The 11,478-nt window shown below is 52.6% G+C and overlaps 1 pseudogene; it reads right to left on the bottom strand.

The window, feature by feature from the left end:
* Positions 1 to 6: 6 nt before the first annotated feature.
* LOC123094862 (uncharacterized) lies at positions 7 to 1,550 on the bottom strand (annotated as a pseudogene).
* Positions 1,551 to 11,478: the final 9,928 nt, after the last annotated feature.

Below are 11,478 nucleotides of genomic sequence, written 5' to 3'. Positions count from 1 at the left end.
GCGCGGTCTGCAGGAGGAGGAGTCGTGCGGGGGGCGGTTTTCTTTTCATTTTTTGACTGCGGGGCGATTTTTAGTGCGGGGCGATTAGCGATCGATTTGGCTTGTTGCGTGGTTGGTAGCGTTAAACACAGAATGATTAAAGGCCATTAGATCTTGATGATCGATGGGTGGGATTGTTTGGATCTGCCCCTCTCTTTCTTTTATAGTGGTAGTAGATAGATTCGTCTCCACCGATGCATCTCGCTCCCTTCTCTCGCTCCATATGCGCACACTGATATCATTGTTTCAACGCTGCAGCCAGCAGGATTAGTAGGACGCCGTCGGGCAGTTGGAGCCGTCAGCAGGCGGCGGCGGCGGCACCCCGGCGCCCATGAAGACGCCGCGCAGCAGCCGCAGCACGTGCCGCTCGTCGTTGGACAGGAGCCATCGCCGCACGCTGCGGCTGTCGCTCTCCGGCGCCAGCTTCAAGGTCCCGTGGCCATCCCCTGTGCAGCGCCGCCGCCAGCATGGGCATCTCGATGAGGAATGCCATCGGCGTCCGCGTGTCCTCATGGATGGCCAGGCTCAGCCGGCTGCGGGGGTGCCCGAAGAGCGTCACCGCCGGCGCGTGCTCCACAAGGATGGCCCCGCTGCCGAGTGCGAGTACGGGTGCGCGAGGGCAAGGAGCATGGCCCCACCGCCACCCCGCGGCGAGCGTGCGTGTTAGGAGGAGGTGGAGGACGAAGGCGGCGGCCGCCTCCACCACGACCACCCACGCGCCGGCGCACATGGCCTCGCCCAGCAGGTCCCCCCTCCCCCATCCACCCCACTCCGTACTCCTCCATCCCCGCCTCGCCCAGCCCCCCAGAAACCGCGACCAACAGACTGCGGCGGCGGGGGCGCACGGGCATGGCCGTCTTGCAGCCCGTGCTAGTGTTGAGCATTGGCACCACCTTGAACATCTTGAAGAACCCCAAGCCGACGCTCTCGATGTTGCCGTGCTTGGTCCGGCGCCTCAAGAGAGCACGCCGGCCGCCTTACCGGCCTCCGTGGCAACGCCTCGGCCCATTCCCCATTCCTGGTCTTGGAGAGATGGCCGCGAACGCACGTCCGCCACGACGGCTCGCCCCATTCCTGGTATCGGGCGGCGCGGACAGCCGCCGGGACGCATCACCCCGTCCTTCGCTCCTGCGGCGTACACACACATACACCCTTGGTCACGCACGCACCCGACCAAGCCTGCCATGGGCCGAGCCCAACGCGTCCACCGCACGCACACGTGCACCGCGTCGCCGCTCGCCGTGGCTTATTGCCCTACAGTTGTCGAGGGCGTCGACGAAGCAGCCGTCGCCGAGGATGATGTCGTCGAGGAAGTCTAAGGAGCGGTCGCGCGGACGCTGCCCAGAAAACTCTAGACCGCCCTCGTGCAGGGTCGAAGGATGCGGCCGGAGTCACAGAGACACCACTTGCCGGGCTGCCGTTGCATGGCGGACAACACGGCCGGCTTCGTTCAGACAACAGCTCAGCACTTGTGGTATGTGAGGAAGGAGGTGGAGATGTGTTCTGTTTATCTCCCGATGCTCTCTGCTCTTTATAAAGATTATTCAGGAAGCGCTCAAACAAGCAACGTTTCAATGGGACGTCTTGCCTAGCGAAGCGCGATGCACTTGTTGGAGGCAGGAGAATCGGGAGGAGCAGTAGGATAATGCACACGTCCTAGCTGAGGACTCGGGAAGGAGCTGCAACTGCCAAACGGCCAGTTGAGACGTGGTGCATGTAGTTTGGATAGCTCATGCAACTTGACTTGAAATTCTTTGAACTGATGCATGCATCCATGCATTATTTCCAACAGATATATCTATTTCTTCGAGATATATTTCTGGACGGAGGGAATACCACAGTGTTCACCAGGAAAAGTTTTGAACGTCGATAACCTTCACACGTTAGGGCGTTAAGGGGTCTGCCCACATATTTTGTGTGATGTTTAAGAGGATCAGCCTACACGCCTATATGTGGGTAAAATAAGTAATGCCCACATGTTTCTTTTTTTTCCTCGCGATCCCTCTCACATGCCTACGTGTGGGAAAATAGATAACGCCCACACGCCCGTACGTCAGGCCTCCTACCTTATGATCCCGCACGCCCCGCGTGACAGTCATCACGTGTCCCCGCAGTTGTCATGGTCTGAACCCTCTTCCATGTTCATTTAATTACAGTTGCCATGTCGCTGAACTACAGTTGCCATGTCAAACAACTATAATTGCTATGGTTGCTCAACTGCAGTTGCCATGTATGATCTGGTCTACTGTAGTTGCCATGATTTCAAAATTTTAGGAGTTGCCACCTACTAACACTAGGCAGTTGCCATGTAACACTACAAAAGGAAAGGGCAAAAGAATATGTTCGGATAAAAGAGAGAGTTGACATGTGCTCACAAGCACGATGAGGCAGTTGCCATGTAAAAGAAAGAGTTGCAATATGCTTACGTGCACGCTAGGGCAGTTGTCATGTACCATGCAAAAACACATAGCAACTCGGGTAAAAGAGAGTTGTCGTCTGCTTACAGGCAAAGTTAGGGCAGTTGTCATGTACCCTGCAGAAACACATGACAACTGACAGCTTTGAGTGTGGGCGAGAAGACGGGCGTGTGGGCGAAGTGATAAACGCCTATACACCAGCTCCTCTGCGTGCGTGAAAACTGGTGTGTGGGCGAATTGCTAAACGCCCGCACACCAACCCCTTGTGTGATTGAAAAAATATGTGCGCGACAGGATAAATGCTCACACACCAGCCCAGTCCTACGTGACACAACAAAACTGTTAGAACGCATCAAGATTCGTGCAAAATTGAGTGGATGAGGATCCATGCGTGTGGTTTTTAGTTTTTGGGGTGCGATCGATGGGGGCGTGGTCTACCGCATGCTGGCCCGCTGTCTCCGTCGCCTGGTACTGGATGTGGCACCCATAGCATGGGTCGTCTCCTCGTTGCTACAAGTCGTTGGTACAGTTTCTGGCCAATGCCCTGTTGACAGAAGCGCTCGTATGTCGGGATGGTGTTGAACATGCAATCATGCAAATACTTTGATCTTATTCACGTGAGGCTAGCTTTGCTGCCCATGCGCACAACAGGTTACTTGTGAGAACTTGTGTAGCTGGTGGTCTCGACTACACGCCATCTTTCCTTGCGGGATGTATCAACGATTGTAATACTCTCTTTATTTCAAAATATAGTGCGTTCGTGTTTCATGAGGTTCAACTTTAACCATAAATTTAACTAACGAGACCGATTGTAGCGGGAGAAAAAAATTATATAATTGAAAACTTCTTTTAAATCCGAATTCACTGGTATAACTTTTGCTACCGCCGCAATTGATCTTGTTGTTTAAATTGATGGTCAAAGTTGAAGCAAGTAAATAGAGAAAGCACTATATTTGAAGGGGGAGTATGTTGGATGATGAATAAAAAAATCCTGAATTAGTCAATGAAAAATAATTTGCAATTAAAAATCAACAGACAAAAAAGAGAGAGAAACAGTGAATCAGCTACTAGTAATTAGCAACCGGAAGAAGGAAAAATATGGAATTAACAACCCAGGGAAATTGCGTAGACTTTTACTAGTACCCATGTAACATCTCTGGAAAGAAGCTGATTGAAGAATACAATACAAGATATATAATGCAAGATATATATTACAATGCAAGGTGTCTATTCATCAGTGGAAAGCTGCTCCTTTAATCTCGGGAAGTTGTTGGTTACTTCGTTTTACAAGATGAGCGAGTGCGCACAGTATAGCTGGCCAAATGGGCCGTTCTTTTCGGGCCGGCCCGTGAGCACGCGCGGCACGGCCCGCCTTGGGCCAGGCACGGCACGGTCTAAACGGGCCGGGCCTGGCACGCGGCACGCCCTGGGCCGTGCCTGGGCCTCGAGGCTGGGCACGCGGGCCGGCACGGCACGGCCCGATTACGTTTTTTATTTTTTTATACATCTATATATGGCCCAGTATATAAAAATAGGCTAAAAAACGCTCAATGCGGCAAATAACAGGCTGAAAATATGCGGCCCACCGTGCTAAACGGGCCAACGTGCCGGCCCGTTTACTAACTGGGCCGTGCCTGGGCCTGGGGGCGCAGCACGCGGGCCGGCACGGCACGGCCCGTATAGTAAACGTGCCCTGGCGGGCCGTGCCGGGCCAGGCACGATTACGATGGGCCGGGCCGTGCCGTGCCGGGCCGGCCCGTTTGGCCAGGTATAGCGCACAGAACAAATCCGGCGAGCTCATGGCCACGACAGCACTCCAGCGCCGACGCCGTGCACGCACATACAGACGTCCATGGAGCGCCGGAAACGATGGAACGGCTGCACGAGCGACCTCAGAGCATTTCCAGCCGTTGTGCCTTTTCAGGAACGTTTTTTCGTCCGACTAGGGCTGCGCCGGTGTAAATTTTGGGCCTCGAAGGCAAATATTTTCAGCCATCTCCACCCCAAGCATCTCTAAACCTCGACGAGGAGGACGCGTGGCGGCAGCTCGGAGGTCCACGAGCGCGTGGCGCGCAGCGAGGAAGAGCACCGACGCCCAGTGCCCCGCCGCGGCCAGCGACGCCAGGAGGAGCCTGCTGATACGTCTCCAACATATCTATAATTTTTGATTGTTCCATGCTATTATATTACCCGTTTTGAATGTTTATGGGATTTACTTTACACTTTTATATTATTTTTGGGACTAACCTACTAACCGGAGGCCCAGCCCGAATTGTTGTTTTTTTTTGGCTATTTCAGTGTTTTCGAAGAAAAGGAATATCAAATGGAGTCCAAACAAAATGAAACCTTCGGGAACGATCTTTTTGGAACAAACGCAAACCAAGGGACTTGGAGTGAATGTCAAGAAGCAGCCAAGGCGGCCACGAGGCAGGAGGGCGCACCCTAGGGGGGTGGGCGCGCCTCCCACCCTCGTGGGCCCCTCATGGCTCCCCTTGTCGTGGTTCTAAGTCTGACAGTAGAATAGGGGTTAGGTATGGAGAGGCAATATCCTAGCTATGGAGCAGTTGTACACACAAATGTTTTACGAGTTCAGGCCCTTCTCGGAGGAAGTAACAGCCCTACGTCTCGGAGCCCGGAGGCGGTCGACTGGATTATGTGTGTGAGAGTTACCGGGGTGCGAACCCTTCTACTAGTGGAGGGGATGACTTATATAGAGGGCACCAGGACCCCAGCCAGCCCACGTAGCAGAGGGTTAAAGTACATTAAGGTCTGACGTTACTGGTAACGCCCTACATAAAGTGTCATCATGACCATTAAGACTACTTAATTAAAGACCGTTTGGATACAGAGTAGATCTTGAACTCCTGGTGGTCGAGTGAGTCTTCATGGTCGAGTGTCTTCAGGTTCGTCGAGTGTCTTCTAGTCCGTCGAGTGGAGTTCCTCTTGGTCGACTGGAAGACGGCTTCTTCTAAAAGATGTCCTTGGGGAGGGTACCTTGGTCAGGTTCACAACCCTACCCTAGGTACATGACTTCACCAGTAGCCCCCGAATGGATCGAGGTTTGAGTGAGGAAGGAGTTGGCAATCTTTCTGACCTGCTTTCTGGTGCTGTAAAGGTGTTTTGCTCTGGATCAATGACTTTCAAGTGAGGGTGTCAACTTTCGTTCAGTCGCCTTGATCCATTCTTTATATTTGTCGAGTGAACTTTATGAACTTGGAGATTTCCGAACGACGGATCGCAGGAGATCTTCCGTCTGACAAGTTGCCCTGTGGTTAGCGGATTTAGTGGGATCCGAAATTTTGGGAAGCGCGCGAAGCGGAGAAGACCGCGGTACTCGGATGGGATAAGGCAGGGACGCCTCGATTCCCGCACCGCCTTTTTCGCCACGTATCACCTGCGCGACTGTTTCGGGATTTGACAGGATCGCCTGGGCCTACCTGTCGGCCACTCGGAAGTGACTCCATATAAGGAAACTGGCGGAGGTTTTTTTGAACAGTGCCTCCTCATTTTCTCCTCCCTCGCCTCCAGATTCATCCGTTGCGTCCACCAACTGCCCAACGCCGCTGCCCCGTTCCAGCCTCGTCGGCGACAATGGTGAAAGAGAAGACGACGGCTTTGGAGCGGGCGAAGAAGGCGACAGCGACGACGAAGGTGAAGGGGAGAGCGACCAGTCGAGGGGGATCCTCGTCGCGGTCCCGTTTGCCGCAAGGTTGGATCTAGGGTGATTGGATCCGCTCAACCATCACCCAAAAGGATCTCGACGACCTAGCCGACGAAGGCCTGATTGCGCACGGGGCGGCAAGGCTCCCGGGGATGGAGTGGCAGCCACAGCCTCAGAAGGGTGAGTGTGTCCTCTTGGTGACTCATGTAGATCGAGGGTTCCCTCTGCCACCGCATCTTTTCTTTCGAGGGTTTCTGAATTTCTTTGGGGCTCAGCTTCACCATTTTACCCCCAATTCCAGTGCCTATCTTGCCGCTTTTGTATCTTTGTGTGAAAACTTCTTGGGTTGTCGGCCGCACTGGAGCCTCTTCAAGCACATATTCACTTGTCGCTCTCAGACGGTGAAAAAGGCCAGCCCTAATGATGAGAGAACTCAGGTAATCCAGATGTGTGGGGGTCTCGGGGTCCAGATGAGGAGTAAGAGCGCTTTCCCAGCTATGACCCTTCCCGAGTCAGTCAGAGGGTGGCAGTCGACCTGGTTCTACTGCCAAGACTAGCCGACGCCAGGGCAGTCGACTGGGCTCCCTCCTTTCTCTATGAGTCGAGTGAACAAGCCATCCTCTCTGAAAGTAGTTCCGGAGGAGAAGGCTCAGGTTAAAATGTTGATGGAGCGAGTAGTCCAATTGATTCGCGACGGTGTGACTGGCATGGACCTTCTGGAGGTTTTCCTTCGGCGGCGCATCCAACCGCTCCAGTACCGGGGCCACCCGATGTGGTTGTACTCTGGTACTGAAGACACCAGTCGGGTCCACCCATAGGAGGTCGATGATGCCACACTGGAGAGGTGGATGACTGCCATTACGGGGAACAAGGACAACCCTCGTGGAGCTAGGAGGATCCCGCCACTCGACCAATCTTATGAGGCAGACAAGGTACGACCACTTTTCTCCGATTGCACCGTCCGTTCTGTTTCGTCGTAGACTAGTAGATTGACTTTTGTCTTGCTTGTTGTCTTTTAGGAAACCACCGAGTTGTACTCGATGCCCAACGGGGCGCAAGCACAGGCCGAAGAGGAGGAAGGAAGCGGAGGCGAAAGCCAAGAGGAGTGGGAGTCGGACTCCGATGAGGGTGATGAAGATGCAGGCTCCGATGAGGAGGAAGAGGAGGAGGAAGTTGCGCCTCCTCGTTCCGAAAGGAGGTCCAAGCTCGCCCACGACCCTGCGGCCGAACGCGGCAAGGGAGTCGTGCCTGCTGGGCAGTCGACGAAACATCCTCGGACAACTTCACCGGCGCCGACTGAAAAGGCGTCAAAGCAACCCCGAGCGGCCCCGACAAAACCGGCGAAGGCCCTACCGAAGATGAGGATGGAGATTCCGACTGTTTCTGGGTAACAGCATAACTCATGTTTTTCATTCTTGGTCGACTCAATCGCTGACCGACTGATATTTGAAATCACAGTGCTGCTACTTCTGAGACTTCAACCAGGCATGAGGATCAAGAAATGGAAGATGCTGCTACTTCTCATCCTGGTATGATCTGAGCGGTTTTGCTTTTGGTCGATTGAATCTTTATTTTTGACTTTGAACTTCTTCTGCAGCTCCACCTAGCGTTGTCATCAATCTCCCTGACGATGACGATGAAGCGCCACTGAGGCAGAGGAGGAGCAGGAAGGCGACTGTTGGCAAGGCTGCTCAGGTTGTGTCAGCACCTGGACCATAGATTCCAGAGGGGAGCAACGTTGCTCGGGCTACCGTGTCCTTTGCGAAGCCGTTGACGGTTGCCCGCCCTTCATCGTCGAGTGCTGACCCACCTTCTCTCTTCTCCACCTACCACGTCCCGAAGAACCAAGCAAGCGCTGCCAAGGAAGCCATACGCCAGGCCGGGATTATGATGGAGCAGGTGAAGGCGATCCGAACCACCAGCCAAGCAGCTTATGACACGAGTTCAGCTCTCCAGAGTAATGTCCAGGTTAGTCAAACATCAACTGGAAATCTTGATGTTTGTCATGCACCCACTGGGTGTGTCAATTCTACGGTGGACTGCTAGCAGTCGACTGTAGTCTTTGTGTCTTGAGATTTCTCACTTTACTTGTTTCACTCGAGTATGGTCGAGTGGAACAATAAAACTGGTGGGGGCATGCTGAGGGCACCCACTGGGTGTAGTCCCCGAGACCGTGGTCGATTGCTGGCAGTCGGCTATGGTCTGATTTTTTTTACTGCTGACAGTTAACTGCTTCCGGTCGACTGATCGACTCTGAGTCTAGCTGATAGAACTAGTGGGAGCACGCTGAGTGCACCCACTGGGTGTAGTCCCCGAGACTACAGTTGAATGTTTAGATTCAGCTGTAGTCTTAGAAATACTATGATTTTTCTTTTAGTCACTCGAAAGTGATCTGTCGTTGATGTCTGTCGACTGGACTTTCGCAGAAATCTTGTAACCTTGTTTCTTGTTATACCGAATTGGAGAACAAGCATATCCAGCTTGAACTTGACCAGAAGCTTGTCCAAGAGAACTTTGCAAAGTCGAAGGAAGAGGCAAAAGGTATGTTTGGTGAGAATCTTGATGACTGTCCTTGCTTCTTGCCTGTCTCCGAGTCTGATCTTATTGTGATTTTTGCAGAAAAACTGAGGGATGCTCTGAAGAAGAAGGACCTTGACCTCGCCGAGGCGCAGAAAGCGGCTTCGGACAAGACAAAACTTGCAGAAAAGAAGTTGGCTTCTGTCAACAAACTTGAAGAGGAAAACAGTAATCTGAAAGCTGCTCTCGACGTGGCCAACCAAGAAGTCACTCAACTGAAGAATGCCAATATGGTCCTGAGTGACAAAGCTGGCGAACTGGCGGGAAAGAAGAATGACTTGGAGGTTTATCTGGGAGGACTCGCCAAGAAGCTATTCCTCATGCTCGAAGGTAACCCCTTATCTCCGATTGGTAATTACTGACTTGCTGTAAGGGCATTAGCTTATCCTTGAATTGTGTCCGCAGAATTCTGCCAAAACTTTGAAGAGGAGACTAGTCGAGTGGAGACTGGCTTGGATCCCATCAATTCCCCGGTGAAGGATGAAACCGCTATGAACGTGCTCTGCCTCGAGTCTTGCGTTGCTGTAGTGGTCGACTACCTTGCAAGACTGAAGGTGGTAATGTCGCGCATCGACACATCGCTCTGACCAGAAGAAACGCTTCAGAACGACCTTGAGTCGCTAATGACTCGACTGAACAAAGTTCCAAGTCGAGTGCAAGAATGGAAGAAGTCTTCTGCCAGGTGCGGTGCTGACGTCGCTCTGTCCTTGGTCCGCTCCACTGCAAGGAAGCGAGAGAAGACAAGCTGGTGTCTCTCAGAGTGGCCAACACTAGGAAGCATGACTTCTGTTCTTTCATGGAGACCTTCATCACGGCTGCCACTCGGATCGCAGATGGGATCGACCTGGACGAGTTTGTTGCGCCTTCCAGCCCTCCACAGGAGGGGTAAAAAACTTCTTTGCTCGATGATTTGAATTTGCCTCGGAATGCCGAGTGATTTTTATAACCGACAAACTTTAACAGGCTTGATGCCTGAGCACTTCTGGGTCCATAGGACGTTATCCGAACTTGATTTGCCGTTGAAATACGTTTGCTTCTTTCGGACAACCATCTTCTTTGGGTTGGAATATATACTAGTATCTGTAATGCTCTTCTGCAGGTAGGAGTGAAGCAAAAATTGCAGTTGGCTTGTGCTCATCATGTTTGGGCGAGTGCTGGGTTGCAACCAAGCCTTCGAGTGAGAAACTTGTTCTCCACTCAGAAGGATTTTAGAAACTTAGGCGAGCACTGGGCTGCAGCTAAGCCCCCGAGTGGGAGGTTCGCTCTCCACTTGGTAGGTTTTTTAGAAACTTAGGCGAGCACTGAGCTGCAGCTAAGCCCTCGAGTGGGAGGTTTGCTCTCCACTCGTTAGGATTTTAGAAACTTAGGAAAGCACTGAGCTGCAGCTAAGCCCCCGAGTGGGAGGTTTGCTCTCCACTCGGTAGGTTTTTAGAAACTTAGGCGAGCACTGGGCTGCAGCTAAGCCCCCGAGTGGGAGGTTTGCTCTCCACTTGGTAGGTTTTTTAGAAACTTAGGCGAGCACTGAGCTGCAGCTAAGCCCCCGAGTGGGAGATTTTCTCTCCACTCGGTAGGATTTTAGAAACTTAGGCAAGCACTGAGCTGCAGCTAAGCCCCGAGTGGGAGGTTCGCTCTCCACTTGGTAGGATTTTAGAAACTTAGGCGAGCACTGAGCTGCAACTAAGCCCCCGAGTGGGAGGTTTGCTCTCCACTCGGTAGGATTTTCGTGGCACGACTTTGGAGGAGAAGGTAGCAGTCGACCTGCACTTCGTCCTCCTTGCGGGACGCACGTTGTGTTTGTGATGTAGCTCGGAAGGAGGAAGCAGGGGTCGACCTGCACCTCGTCCTCCTTGCGAAGCGTACGATGTCTTTTATTCTTAGGCAAACACTAGGTTGCAGCTAAGCCTCCGAGTGGAAGACTGGCTTGTCACTCGATAGGATTTTCAAAAACTTAGGCGAGCACTGGGCTGCAGCTAAGCCTCCGAGTGGAAGGCTGGCTTACCACTCGGTAGGATTTTCGAAAATTTAGGCGAGCACTGGGCTGCAGCTAAGCCTCCGAGTGGAAGGCTGGCTCGCCACTCGGTAGGATTTTGTTTAACTTAGGCGAAACGGATTCGCAGCTAAGCTTCCGAGTGGAAGGCTGGCTTACCACTCGGTAGGATTTTTTACAAGCTTAGGCGAAACGGGTTCGCAGCTAAGCCACCCACTGGGGGACAGATTTATGAGAACAAAAGCAAAACAATTACTGAGAAAATTATGAAACTCTTGTCTTTGATGAATACACTACAGGAGTACTTTTATTACAACTCATCCGAGTGAAAAACTTAAGTATAAAAAGGGCGGAGCAGGTCTGCGTTCCATGCTCGGGGCTCGTCAATCTGGTGCTCGACATTGTAAAGGCGGTATGCCCCATTATGGAGAACCTTGGTGACGATGAAGGGACCTTCCCAAGTAGGAGCAAGCTTGTGTGGTTTCTGCTGATCCACTCGGAGAACTAAATCTCCCTCCTGGAAAGCTCGACTCTTCACATTTCTGGCATGGAAGCGACGCAAGTCCTGCTGCTAAATGGTCGATCGGATCAAGGCCATTTCTCTTTCTTCTTCTAGAAGGTCGACCGCATCCTGTCGGGCTTGCTCAGCTTCAGCTTCGGTGTATAGTTCGACTCGGGGTGCATTGTGAAGCAGGTCACTCGGCAAGACTGCTCCAGCTCCGTAGACCAAGAAGAACAAAGTCCTCCCAGTCGACCGGTTTGGCGTGGTCCTTAATCCCCAAAGTACCGACGGAAGT

The sequence above is a fragment of the Triticum aestivum genome, chromosome 4B (assembly GCF_018294505.1).
Source record: "Triticum aestivum cultivar Chinese Spring chromosome 4B, IWGSC CS RefSeq v2.1, whole genome shotgun sequence".
Classification (NCBI taxonomy): Eukaryota; Viridiplantae; Streptophyta; class Magnoliopsida; order Poales; family Poaceae; genus Triticum; species Triticum aestivum.
This window is presented reverse-complemented; position numbering and strand designations above follow the sequence as displayed.